Source organism: Nerophis ophidion, linkage group LG29, assembly GCF_033978795.1.
Source record: "Nerophis ophidion isolate RoL-2023_Sa linkage group LG29, RoL_Noph_v1.0, whole genome shotgun sequence".
Taxonomy (NCBI): domain Eukaryota; kingdom Metazoa; phylum Chordata; class Actinopteri; order Syngnathiformes; family Syngnathidae; genus Nerophis; species Nerophis ophidion.
In genome coordinates this window covers 31,065,493-31,080,325 of record NC_084639.1, presented here as the reverse complement: position 1 = coordinate 31,080,325, position 14,833 = coordinate 31,065,493, and the positions used below count along the sequence as shown (strand labels likewise).

At 39.9% G+C, this 14,833-nt stretch overlaps 1 protein-coding gene across 2 annotated transcripts in view; it reads left to right on the top strand.

The window, feature by feature from the left end:
- Window positions 1-14,833, top strand: part of LOC133546186 (oocyte zinc finger protein XlCOF22-like) — a 196,301-nt gene that overhangs the window by 17,265 nt on the left and 164,203 nt on the right. The window lies entirely within an intron of this gene.

Below are 14,833 nucleotides of genomic sequence, written 5' to 3'. Positions count from 1 at the left end.
TTCTGTCAGAGTGCTGGTCACACTTCTTTTACTGCGGAAATCTACTCACAAAAACAATCCAAACAGTAGGAAACAAAAAACAATGGTGCGAAAAAGAGAAGACTAAATGTGCATTTTGGAAAAAATAACAAAAGCTACTTCTATACACAAATAAAGTCAACTTGGTTTGGAGTTACAAGACGTGCACACTACAAAACAACACCAAGATGGATGGCACTGGGAATGGCCAAGGTAGCAAAATACTCAAAGCATGGAATCAACTGGCGTGGAGTAGAATCGCCGAGTGCCATCCAGCTGTCAATGTGCTGCTTAAGTAGCACCAGGGTCAATTGGAAGCAGCTGTGCACGTCCCACAACTCCGCCCACAAAGGCAACACAGGAACTCTAGGAGGAAGGAGAAATGTAAGAACAAGGTCAACTGCACCAAAAGACGAAAACTGACTGTTGGAGCCAAATTTCCTTATTTGCTTATATTGTTTTTATTTAGTTTTCTCTGATTGATTGCTGGCTTCAGTTCATGCTGAATTTCCCTTTCTGCAGATTGCTCCGCCCACTTCCTGTTGAGAACCAGGAAGTGTCGACAGGGATGGGACTGTTGCTATGGTGCGGTTGCCATGGTAGCCTCCTTTAATTGTGTTCAGCTGGGAACACTGGGGGGTGATTGCATGGAGGACAAACAGTTTTGGAGCGTGTGGTGTGGTGTGTGGTCAGGTCTCACTGCTGTGACAATGTGCCATTCAAGGTCAGCATACATAATGTTCTAGAACCTACTTTTCATTTCATTTTGATAGCTTGGAATAAAGGGATTGTCATATCCAAACACATTTCTACAGTACTGGACATTCAATCATCAAACTGGTCAACACAGTATCAGTATCAGTATCAGTATCAGCCCAAAGATAAGTGCTGTACAATGACAATAAAATGCCTCATAGCCGATTATACAAATGTGATGGATTCATCTAGATATTTTCCTGCCACAGTGAATAGGTTTCCCTTTTTAAAGGGCAAATTCCTCCCAGGGTCTTTTGTCCTAATGACTGTCTGGATAAAGTGAGGAGAATATAATTCAGGAAAACAATTTATTTTACTAATAAACTAGATTAAGTAACACATTTTTACAGTTAGCTAAATTGGACAGAACACCTGCATCATCTTCTCAACAACACCCACATTCTTACAAACAACATATTTAAGAATGGTGGTGTTAAATACAAAGTGCATTCAGATACAAACAATTATTTTTGATGTTTACTCTATTAAAGGACATATATGTGCACATGTATGCACTGATTAAAAATACAGAACAATAATGCCCACGTTTAGACTTTCTCCATCCAACGCCATCTTGCTTTCTCCTCTTTTCTATTTCCAGCAGACTAGTAGAACATCTTAGGTGTATTGCTGCCCTCCACAGTCTATTAACAAAATGTCTTCCTTCTGTCCTATTGCCCACACTACAGACTTGGACACAAACAGGACAGAAAGTAAAAAGCAGCTTTAAGGAGGTCAAAACAAAATGTATGCATTCTTTCCAACGGCCGCTGGGTGGCAGCAGAGGCTCCATGTATTACCTGAAGAAACATTTGACTTCTGACCTTTCCACATTATTTCTCTCATCTTTACTGCTGGAGTTCAGCTCACTGAGGATGTAAGCTACATTTTGGTATCTTAATTATCTTTAATTATTCATAAACAGGCTTAAAACAAAACATTATTATCATTACTGCCTCATTTCCCCCCACTCTCTACTAATTAAAACTATTCTAGCACAAAAACATTCAGGATGTTCATACAAAAAACATTACACATCCCCCAAACGTACCATTTTATTATGGTATTCATATAATATTACATTTAATATACACATGGTCATAACAGTGCTGACAATTTAAATTCCCTGTGGGGATTAATAAAGTATTTCTGATTCTGATCATTACATCACTCTCATAAAGCCCTCAATGCTGAATATGTTTTTTACGATAGCTGAGCTTCACAATGTTGGAATATTGACTGCTGATATTAACATTCTTCTATTGTTTAGAATATTACAGTCTACTCTTTTTCTTTGCTCAAATGAACAGGATGGAAGTGTCTTTAATTGTCACTACTGAGTGTAATTATGTATATAATAATCTTCATTACCGCTTGATTTAACTCTCATCTTATTTTATCCATAGAGAACTTAACCATAAAAAGATGGCTGCACATCAATAAACCGTCACTAAACTTTAATAAAACTAAATACATCATATTTGAAGATTGTAAAAATGTAAACCACAAATTATGATGGATAATATTGAAATTAAAGGAATTAAGGTAATCGCATTTTTCTGAGTTAATATAGATGATGAAGTAAGCTGGACACTACATGTAAGTCATATAAAGAAAACAATAAAACAATGGAGTGCAATACTAAAGAGAATAAAATACATACAAATATTAACTAGAATTATTGTAGCCAACTTCAGTTGAAACATACATTGTTTATTGCATAAAAGTCTGGGGACATACATATAAAACAATCACACAACAATCATCATATTACACAAGAAAGTAATAAAGACAACTAATATAATGGATTCTAGAGACCCAACAAATTATTCAAAAAATCACACATTATAAAAGTAAAAGATCTTGTATAAAAGACAATTGTTCAAATGATGTATAAAGTAAATAATAATATGCTTCCAGAAGTGGTCCAGAAGATGTTTCAGATGTGAACCAGTAAATATGAACTAAGAGGGATTTATGTGTACTCAAAAGCAAAGGTATGAACACATGTAAAACAAATATGTACATCATATAAAGGAGTTCATCTAGGGAATCATCTACAATTACAAAATAAAATATGTAACACGTCATTTTTCAAAAAACATATAAAACACTATTATGAATAAGTATAGAGGTAAATTATGGATATTTACACATACAATGTTTATTGTATGTAACATAATTGTATGTACTGTTTAGTCTCACCTTTTCAGTCAAATTGTTGTGTTCATTTCAAAGTACACAAATGTGTATATTAATGCATGTACATGACTGTGATAAACACACTAATCTGAAGTCTCTAATCTATAAATGTTAGAATCATATTAACAAGATTGTGTTAGACAAACAACAATGTCACACATGTTATATGTGCTGATGTTGTTAGAAAGTCAAAATGAAAGTCTGGACAGTTTATTTCAAATCCTGCAGTTTCATTTGCTGCTGCTGTTCTCACCAGCACACTTGTGTTTCTTACACTGCTACTTAGAAGACAATCTTTCACCACACACACTGCAACTCAGCACTTTCTCACCTGCGTGTGTTCTCATATGCACTGTAAGAGTGTTTAGGTGACCAAAGCTTTTATCGCAGCTTGAACAGGAGTATGGTTTTTCACCAGACTGCTATATCATGTGTAATTTTAAGTGTCGTCCTTCTATATAACTTTTACAACATACTGAACATATGAAAGGTTTTTCACCAGCGTGTGTTCTCATTTTTACTTTTAAACTTTGTCTTATGACAAAACTTTTACCACATTATGAGAAGGAACAAGGTTTTTCTCCAGTGTGTATTCTCATGTGTGTTTTTAAATGTTGCCTTCGAATAGATTTTTTACCAAAGATTGAACATGAAAAAGGTTTTTCTCCAGTGTGTAGTGTCATGTGTGCTTTGAAATGCTTCTTTTGAGTAAAATCTTTACCGCAGATTGAACATGAAAAAGGTTTTTCTCCAGTGTGTGTTCTCAAATGTACTTTTAAACCTTGATTTATTACAAAACTTTTACCACATTCTGAGCAGGAAATTTTATTTTCTCCAGTGGTAATCTCATATGTACTTTCAAAGATTGCCTTTGAGTAAAATTTTTAACACAAATTGAACATGAAAAAGGTTTTTTCTCCAGTGTGTATTGTCATGTGTGTTTTAAAATTTTGCCTTCGAGTAAAATTTTTACCACAGATTGAACATGAAAAACGTTTTACTCCAGTGTGTGTTCTCATATGTACTTTTAAACTTTGATTTAGTACGATACTTTTACCACAGTCTGAGCAGGAAACATTTTTTTTCTCCATTGTGTAATCTCATATGTACTTTCAAAGATTGCCTTTGAGTAACATTTTTGACACAAATTGAACATGAAAAAGGTTTTTCTCCAGTGTGTATTGTCATGTGTGTTTTAAAATTTTGCCTTCGAGTAAAATTTTTACCACAGATTGAACATGAAAAAGGTTTTTCTCCAGTGTCTATTCTCATGTGTGTTTTCAAATTATGGCTTTGAGTATAATTTTTACCACATTCTGAGCAGGAACAATGTTTTCCTCCAGTGTGTGTACTCATGTGTGATTTTAAATAGTACCTTCGAATAAAAACTTTACCACAGATTGAACATAAAAAAGGTCTTTCTCCAGTGTGTGTTCTCATGTGTACTTTCAAATAGCTACTTTTTACAAAACCTTTACTACAGATTGAACAAGTAAAAGGTTTTTCTCCAGTGTGTCTTCTCATATGTCTTTTCAGACGACTTTGGTATTTAAAAGTTTTGTGAGAGTGAGAAGATGTGAAGTGAGTGTTGTCAGTGTGACATGTCTTATCATCTTTAGAGTCTTCATCATCAGTGTCAGGAGAGTGTGACGTTGTGTCCTCACTATCTGATAGTGGAGCTAAGAGCTTGTCTGCTTGTGATCCTCCACAGTGGTCTCCATCAGCTTCTGTTGTCATGTGTTGTGTTGAGCTGCTGCTTGGAGGCTCCCCCCCTCCCCTCTCCTCACTTTCACCTTTCACCTCATCATCTTCACTCTTCACAGGGACACCAGTCACTGGGAACTCCTCCAACCATTTAGGCTGACTGATGCCCTCTTCCTCCTCTTCCTCTCTAATGTAAGGGGTCACTGGGTCCTCCTCTTCCTCCTTAGAGTGAGGGGTCAGTGGATCCACCACTTCCTTTTTAAAATGGGGTGTCAGTGGGTCCTCCTCTTCCTTTTTAAAATGGGGTATCAGTGGGTATTCCTCTTCCTTCTTAATGTGGGAGGGCGGTGGCTCCTCTGTCCGCATCCTGAAGCTCCACTTCTGTTGCTCAGGGTGAAGATGTTCTTCACAGACGTCTGCAAGACAAACACATCTTTGCTCAGTCACACAATGCATTCAGTACTTTTACATGCACTTAGGAAAAACAAGTTATCGTATGAACTGTCTTGAAATCTCAGTGGCGCACAAACACGCTGCTCTTTACAACATTATTCACAGGAAAAGAAACAAAAACCAGGACGACAGGACTTTTTACTATGGATGAACGATATGGTTTAAAATTGATTTTGCGATACAGTATTTCATTTAGAATTACTGATAGAACCATTTTAAAACAGGCTACACAGGCTCCTAATTTAGTTGCTGAAATATGCAGTAAAATATTACATTTCCAGTATTATTTTCTCAAATAAAGTAACCAGATATTAACAGTAAATAAACAAGTACATTAATAATAACTGTTTTGACAAAATAATACTATTAGAAACGAACAATATGTTACTGCATATGTCAGCTGCCAAATTAGGAGCTTGTGTACCTATTTTGAAATTATTCTATTCTCAATCATATATCAAATTATATATTGTGACATATTGTTGTTAGGATATAGATTTGAGGTCATATCGCCCATACCAAACATTGGTTCGTCGAGTCGTTTTGTTTGGCCCACCAAATATATTTAATTTTAATATTCTTCAGATGTGTGTGTATGTTTAAAATGTGGGACTACTGTTCTACATCACGTGGAAGTGTCATGTCATGGGGATGGTGTGTTTTCAACTAAGGGTGTGACGATACGGTCAGCTCACCAAAGGATACTCGATATTGGATTTAGGAGAACGAGACAATATTTTGGTGGTTAACATGATTCTTACACATGTGTGTACTTCATGTGTATATGCATGTACTTTTAGGGACGGCGTGGCGCAGTGGTAGAGTGGCCGTGCGCAACCCGAGGGTCACTGGTTCAAATCCCACCTAGAACCAACCTCGTCACGTCCGTTGTGTCCTGAGCAAGACACTTCACCCTTGCTCCTGATGGGTGCTGGTTGGCGCCTTGCATGGCAGCTCCCTCCATCAGTGTGTGAATGTGTGTGTGAATGGGTAAATGTGGAAGTAGAGTCAAAGCGCTTTGAGTACCTTGAAGGTAGAAAAGCGCTATACAAGTACAACCCATTTATTCATTTATTTATTTACTTTCCCTTGTGTGCTTAGTTTGACTGTAACGTCATAGTGGATAATATCTATAAACAACCTCAATTGTTTTACATCTTTAATTTGAAGAACTGTTTACTTATCTGACAAATTCAAAGGAAACTGCACTTTTTAAAAATGTCACCTATCATTCACAATCCTTATGTAAGACATTTGTTTCAAACTATTATGAATTTTAATTATTAAATAATCATGAGCAAAAAATCAGCTAACATTGGAGTCAATGGGAGCTCCTCTGTTAGACCCACAAAGTCCTCCAAATAACCATCCAAAAAAATTGCCAACAATACTCATTTTACATTTTGTGACCTGAATATTAACCAAGTATTAATGATATTGTTATTATAAGCGCTAATATTAAGGACCTACTTTTAGCGGCGCATTGATCACAGAAGTAACTAGCTTATGCTGCTATATTGACATACTGAACTGTTTTCTCACCTCTAAGATAATGAAAGCTAATTCTACAAACCCTGTTTCCATATGAGTTGGGAAATTGTGTTAGATGTAAATATAAACAGAATACAATGATTTGCAAATTATTTTCAACCCATATTCAGTTGAATATGCTACAAAGACAACATATTTGATGTTCAAACTGATAAACATTTTTTTTTTTGCAAATAATCATTAACTTTGGAATTTGATGCCAGCAACACGTAACAAAGAAGTTGGGAAAGGTGGTAATGGATACTGATAAAGTTGAGGAATGCTCATCAAACACTTATTTGGAACATCCCACAGGTGTGCAGGCTAATTGGGAACAGGTGGGTGCCATGATTGGGTATAAAAGCAGCTTCCATGACATGCTAAGTAATTCACAAACAAGGATGGGATGAGGGTCACCAATTTGTAAGGAAATTGTCGAACAGTTTCAGAACAACATTTCTCAACGAGCTATTGAAAGGAATTTAGGGATTTTACCATCTACGGTCCGTAAAATCGTCAAAAGGTTCAGAGAATCTGGAGACATCACTGCACGTAAGCGACGATATTACGGACCTTTGATCCCTCAGGTGGTACTGCATCAAAAACTGACGTCAGTGTGTAAAGGATATCACCACACGGGCTCAGGAACACTTCATAAAACCACTGTCAGTAACTACAGTTGGTCGCTACATCTGTATGTGCAAGTTAAAACTCTATTATGCAAAGCGAAAACCATTTATCAACAACACACAGGAACGCCGCCGGTTTCTCTGGGCCCGAGCTCATCTAAGATGGATTGATGCAAAGTGGAAAAGTGTTCTGTGGTCTGACGAGTCCACATTTCAAATTATATTTGGAAACTGTGGACATGGTGTCCTCCGGAACAAATAGGAAAATAACCATCCGGATTGTTCTAGGCGCAGAGTTCAAAAGCCAGCATGTGTGATGGTATGAGGGTGTATTTGTGCCCAAGGCATGGGTAACTTACACATGTGTGAAGGCACCATTAATGCTGAATGGTCCATACAGGTTTTGGAGCAACATATGTTGTCAACCAAGCAACGTTAACATGGACGTCTCTGCTTATTTCAGCAAAACAATGCCAAGCCACGTGTTACAACAGCGTGGCTTTGTAGTAAAAGAGTGCGGGTACTTTCCTGGCCCGCCTGCAGTCCAAACATGTCTCCCATCAAAAATGTGTGGCACATTATGAAGCGTAAAATACGACAAGACTGTTGAACAACTGAAGCTGTACATCAAGCAATAATGGTAAAAAATTCCACTTTCAAAGCTTCAACAATTAGTTTCCTCAGTTCCCAAACGTTTATTGAGTGTTGTTCTGCCCTCACTATATGTGTTGAGGTTATACAGCTTGGCAGACAGCAAACAACCAATCCAGGACGTTCTAATAAAGTTACAAAGCAGATGAATCCATTTAGGTGTCATGGTCCACGTCTTGGACCATGTCATTGTTCTGTTTTGTTATCACAGCCTGTTTTGTATTTGACGTCTTTAGTTTCTGGTGGTACTTCCTGGTTTGTTTCGGTTGCCTAGTTACGCATTTAGTGTCACCTGTTTGTTGTTTTTGATCACGTGCAGCTGCCTCTGATTATTTCTGCCCCTATATATGCCTGTCTTTGTTTGCCTTTTGTTCTCGGAGTTTAGTTTGCTACACGCAACAGATGACGTCACATTTCCCGATTGTGGTAAAAGACTTTTTGTTATACGATTAGCTTCCATGCTATATTGTTTGCTTGTCCGTAGTTTATATACTAGCGCTTTTTGTTCCTTTTAGCTTCCACGTTAGTTCTGTTTGTTTTGTTTTCAGTGCCTTGTGCAAGTGTTTTTTGTTCAAAAATTGTTTTTGTAGTGTATAATAAATCATTATCCTTACCCTCACGCTGTGTTCCATCCTCCACTGCACCCACGAGAGAATAACTTTTCACCACGATACCAGCAAGACGTCACAGTAAAGTCCGAGCTAATGAAGCTTCTCTCGCAGCGGAAGTCGAAGAATTCGACAGGATAACGTGGAGGTTAGCCCAAGCGATGCAGGCTGGGACATTCCGCGGCGCGCCGTATGTGATGATCTTGGGGCTTGGAGGTCTCCAAGTCCCGCTTGACTCCACTAGGTCCGGCAACGCCCCGTCTCACCCCACCCCCTCGCATGCGTCGGCAGAGGCGGAAGCCGCGGCGAAGGGCATCGCCTAGCGACAGAGACACGCTAACTCCACCATCACCCCTTCACGGACACAGCCACTTTCAACTTGTCCAGGACTCACCATACACGCCTGGTAATCCTTTTTGTTTTTCTACTATTGACTCCTCCGGCTGGTCTGGTAGTCACGGGTACTGCACCCGTGACGTCAGCCCTCTTACGTCCCCAGAACATAGTGGGGATTAAGAATTGTTTTTAGAGCAGGCACTCCCTCAGTCGTCCACAGGGGACATAAATGACAATCTTACACTCCTTAAAGACATTTGTTTTCAATCACAGTATAAGTCTTTATTTTCTGAATTTGATTGATTGATACTTTTATTAGTAGATTGCACAGTTCAGTACATATTCCGTACAATTGACCACTAAATGGTAACACCCCAATAAGTTTTTCAACTTGTTTAAGTCGGGGTCCACGTTAATCAATTCATGGTACAAATATATACTATCAGCATAATACAGTCATCACACATGTTAATCATCATAGTATATACATTGAATTATTTACATTATTTACAATCCGGGGGTGGGATGAGGAGCTTTGGTTGATATCAGTACTTCAGTCATCAACAATTGCATCAACAGAGAAATGGACATTGAAACAGTGTAGGTCTTACAGTAGGATATGTACAGCCAGCAGAGAACATAGTGAGTTCACATAGCATAAGAACAAGTATATACATTAGAAGTACATTTGATTATTTACATTAGGTTATTTATAATCCGGGGAGATGGGATGTAAATGGAGGAGGGTATTAGTAAAGGGTTGAAGTTGCTTGGAGGTGTTGTTTTAGAGCGGTTTTGAAGGAGGATAGAGATGCATTTACTTTTATACCTGTTGGGAGTGCATTCCACATTGATGTGGCATAGAAGGATAATGAGTTAAGACCTTTGTTGGATCGGAATCTGGGTTTAACGTGGTTTGTGGAGCTCCCCCTGGTGTTGTGGTTATGGCGGTCAGGAAGTAGTTGGACATGTACTTCGGTATCAGGGAGGTGTCGCGGATTTTATAGACTAGGCTCAGTGCAAGTTGTTTTACTCTGTCCTCCACCCTGAGCCAGCCCACTTTGGAGAAGTGGGTTGGAGTGAGGTGTGATCTGGCGTGGAGGTCTAAAAGTAACCGGACTAGCTTATTCTGGGATGTTTGGAGTCTAGATTTAAGGGTTTTGGAGGTGCTAAGGTACCAGGAGGAGCAAGCGTAATCGAAAAAAGGTTAAATGAGAGTTCCCGCTAGAATATTCAAGGTGCTTTTGTTGACCAGAGAGGAGATTCTGTAGAGGAATCTCGTTCTTTGGTTGACCTTTTTGATGACCTTGGTTGCCATTTTATCGCAGGAAAGATTAGCTTCTAGAATGGAACGTAGGTAGGTGATCTCATCTTTCCAGGTGATAACAATGTCACCCACTTTTATAGTGAAATCAATGACTTTCTTAAAGGGGAACATTATCACAATTTAAAAAGGGTTAAAACCACTAAAAATCAGTTCCCAGTGGCTTATTTTATTTTTCGAAGTTTTTTTCAGAATTTTACCCGTCCCGGAATATACCTAAAAAAAAGCTTTAACGTGATTGATTTTCGTTATGTGCGAAGCCACTGTTCATTTTCCTGTGACGTCAGATAGCGATGCCAATACAAACAACATGGCGGTTACCATAGCAAGATATAGCGACATTAGCCCGGATTCAGCCTCGGATTTCAGCGGCTTTAGCGATTAAACAGATTATGCATGTATTAAAATGGATGGTAGGAGTATGGAGGCAGATAGCGTAAACGAAATTGAAGAAGAAACTGCAGCTATTGAGCGAATAGCTATTGACGCTATTCGGCCATGTCTGCGTTAGCATCGCCGGTAAAATGTGCGGACCAAACGATCAGGACTTTCGCATCTTGTGACACTGGAGCAACTTAAATCCGTCGATTGGTAAGTGTTTGTTTTGCATTAAATGTGGGTGGAAGGAAACGCTGGATGTAAATATGGTTTCAAATGTACATACAGCTAGCCTAAATAGCATGTTAGCATATGTTTGATTAGCACATAAGTCAACAACATCAACAAAACTCACCTTTGTGATTTCGTTGACTTTATCGTTGGGAATGCATCTGCTTTGAGTGTCGCATGATATCCACACATTCTTGCCATCTCTGTCGTAGCATCGCCGGTAAAAACCAAACGAGGGACTTTCGCATTTCTTGACACTGGAGCAACTTAAATCCGTCGATTGGGATGTGTTTTTTTTACATTAAATGTGGGTGGAGGGAAAGGCTGGATGTAAATATAGCTACAAATGAGGCGTAATGCTGCAATATGTATACACAGCTAGCCTAAATAGCATGTTAGCATCGATTAGCATGCCGTGCTAATCGATGCACATTCTACATAAATCAACTAGAATCATTCCCTGATCGTGTTGTTACACCCTCCGACAACACACCGACGAGGCATGATGTCTCCAAGGTACCGGAAAACAGTCGAAAAAACGGAAAATAACAGAGCTGATTTGACTTATGTTTGTAATGTGGTGGAGAAAAATGCTGTTCTCTACCTAGGTGACGTCACGTTCTGACGTCATCACCCCGAGAGCGATAAACAGAGAGGCGTTTAATTCGCCAAAATTCACCCATTTAGAGTTCGGAAATCGGTTAAAAAAATATATGATCTTTTTTCTGCAACATCAAGGTATATATTGACGCTTACATAGGTCTGGTGATAATGTTCCCCTTTAAGGTTGATATGGGACCCATATAGGATGGATTCCGTTTTACCTAAGTGTATGGATAGCTTGTTGTCAGAGAGCCAGGTGCAAATATTAAGTAGTTCAGCACTGAGGATTTGTTCCACCTGTGACTTGTCCTTGCCGGATACCAGCAGGGCCGAGTCATCCACAAACAGGAAGAATTCACAGTGGCATGCTGATGGCATGTCATTTACGTATATTAGGAACAGTAAAGGTCCTAGTATACTGCCTTGGGGGACTCCACAGCTTACTGAGAGGGGAGGGGCACCTCTACCACCTGTTTCTTCCCCTCCAAGTAAGATTGCATCCAGCTTGATGAGGTTTCATCGAATCCGATTGCTCGGAGCTTATCCAACAGTATAGCGTGGTTAACGGTGTCAAAGGCCTTCTGAATGTCCAGCATGACCATGCCGCAGTATTTGCCCGCGTCCACCTCATGTTTGATGTGCTCGCTCAGATAGAGAAGGCATGTGTCAGTGGAGTGCTTAGTTCTGAAGCCGGATTGGAATTTGTACATTAGTTTATTAGTAGCAAGGTATCCATCAACCTGTTCATAAACTATTTTTTCCATTACTTTCAAAATGGAACTGAGCATAGAAACAGGTCGGTAGTTACCAGGTTCTAATTTGCTTCCTTTTTTTATAAAGGGGGGTTACTCTTGCTATCTTGAAATCCTTGGGTAACTGGCCTTGTTTGATTGAGAAGTTTATTATATGTGTGATTATTGGGGCAATGGTGGTGGCAGAGTCCCCTCTGAAACCCCTCCACCTGTGACTTTTCCTCCCACCCTGTCTACCTCTTTCAGTTCCTACCCCCACTCACCCCTAGAGGTAGTTTTAGACCGTAGAGAGAGCGTCTGGCATCCGCTTGTGGAAGGGGGGGCTCGTGCTGGAGGTAGCACAGCGGCGTTCAGCCGAGTCTCTTCTCCTAGTTTGTATGGTTGACAGGTATTCTTGTTTCCATCGCTTCCAGAATCTATCAGAGAGAGATTGGACTTTCCGCCATTGTTGTGAGTGGATGTCTTTCACGTTGAAGTCTCCTGGCGGTGCAGATATGACGTCTCTCTTCAGTGTCAGCAAGGTTGCAGGTGTTAGTATTGCTGGCATCTCTGGTTTAGTTGAAACTGGAATGAGAGGTCTTGCGTTTATAATTGCCATGACCTCAGCCATGAGAGTGGTGAGCACCTCATGAGAAAGGTGAGAGCCTCCCTCCTTAAGGAGCAATGCATCCAGGATACGGCGAGTGATGCCAATTAGTCTTTCCCACACTCCTCCCATGTGGGAAGAGTTTGGCGGATTGAAGATCCAAGTGCACACTTAGTCCTGCAGGTAAGTTTTCAACTCTTTTTCCAACGACTCTTCCTCTTTTTCCGACCACTTGTCCCTCGCCGTCAACTTCTCTTCCTCGTCATGCTTCTCGTCGTCTGTGCTGGAGTCCATGACGATGGCCTTGGACTTGCTCCCCGCTCTGGACTTCTTGGGGCTGGACGAGGAGCGTCCTGCTTGGGCGTCGCTCTTCTTGCCCTTGGCGGCCGACACTTTTTTCTTGGCCCTCTTCTTTTTCTTGGCGGGAAGCTGTTTGCCGCTGTTCTGTCTCTGAGGATCTCATCAGTCCCCACGTTGACTTTCAAGATGTCAAAACCATACGGTACATCAGCGAAGCAATACAAAAACTCATGAAAAAAATAAACACAGCAGTAAAACACTTACATACAAACAAGACAGCTGCTTGTACACCCGAAAGAGAACAAAGAACAGTGTCTAAGAGGAGCATCAACATTTGCATTTAAACTGTAAAATCCTGTTTATGATTTATTTACTCTACTTATTTAAATATGAACATTTTCCTTTAGGAAACTTTTATGATTTGTGTGTTGTTGTAGCTGGTATGCTGCAATTTTTTTTTTTTTCCCCCAAGATGGCGACCCTGTAGTGGCTGCTGTTGGCAGGAACTCTGTGCTCTTGTGTCATCCTTTTGTGTTTCCCTCTTCTTTTCATGTTTATATATATATATACATATATATATATATATATATATATATATATATATATATATATATATATATATGTGTATTATTATTTTTATTTTTTTTGCCTTTTGGTCCGGACCTTTTGGGACTGTGTGACAAGGGGTGGCACTTTCGTGACTTCTGCGGTGCTTTTTTGTGAACTTCTGGATCTGCCTCCCGAGAGCCTTTTGGCCATGGAGACCAGCTGCTGGGTTTCTGCCACACCAGAGTCCGTTTGGAGAGACTGGAGGAGATGCAGATGAAGAGACAGGACTGCGGAGCTAGCACTGAGCGCCGGGACGGAAAAGCTTCACAGTGTCTTGGCTGAATGAGCAGGTATCGGACACCTCGGTCTCTTTGGACATATCCTCACTCATCCATGCGGACTGGACACTGGCCGAGACTTGGTTTGGCGGCCAAGAGTGGAGTCGGCTCTCTTGGTTGCTTTGTTGGGTCTGCTCCCGTCTCTGGCCATGCTCCCTTCACCCCAGCAGACGATGGCGTGGGACACCGCAAAAGCCACCACAGTGTATATGTTTCTTTTACCTTTTATTCGTAGCTGTATGTAGAAGTGTCTGGTTGCATCAGCTCTGCTCTTTTAATGTCCTTTGTCTTCTTTGATGTTTCCCTCTTACACACATGAAAGAGGAATGTGTGCTATGGCAATGAGTTGTTTTCTTCCCTTGGCCTCAGTCTGGACCCCCTCTCCAGGGGCCCAGGCTTGGACCGATTTTTTTTTTTTTCTCTCATTGCCCCCACTTTTTTACCTGTATGTATCTCACCTTTTTTGCAAGGGGCGCCGCAAGTTGGCAGACCCGTCAGCGATCCTGTTCTGTCTCCCTAGAATGTTTGTCTGACCTTGAATGGGATTCTGCAGAACATTTTAATTTCCCCTCGGGGGTTAATAAAAATGTGTCTGATTCTGATGTTTAACATCAACAAAACATAGCTAATTAGTAAAAATAAACTACATTAATTCATCTCTCAACGGTGTTGAGACATTGCTGGACACCGGAGTAGTAACTAAATCCAAATAAAAAATGATTTTATTTTTTTAAGATATCTGGCTTGTATTTTCAGTAGGGATGTAAATTTATAGATTCATGGATATGATACCCTAATAAATATTCCTTATCGATACCAGTATTTATCAGTACTCTTGTCGGTACTACATGTCATTTGTGGAAATAAAAACCCGGAAAAAAGGCA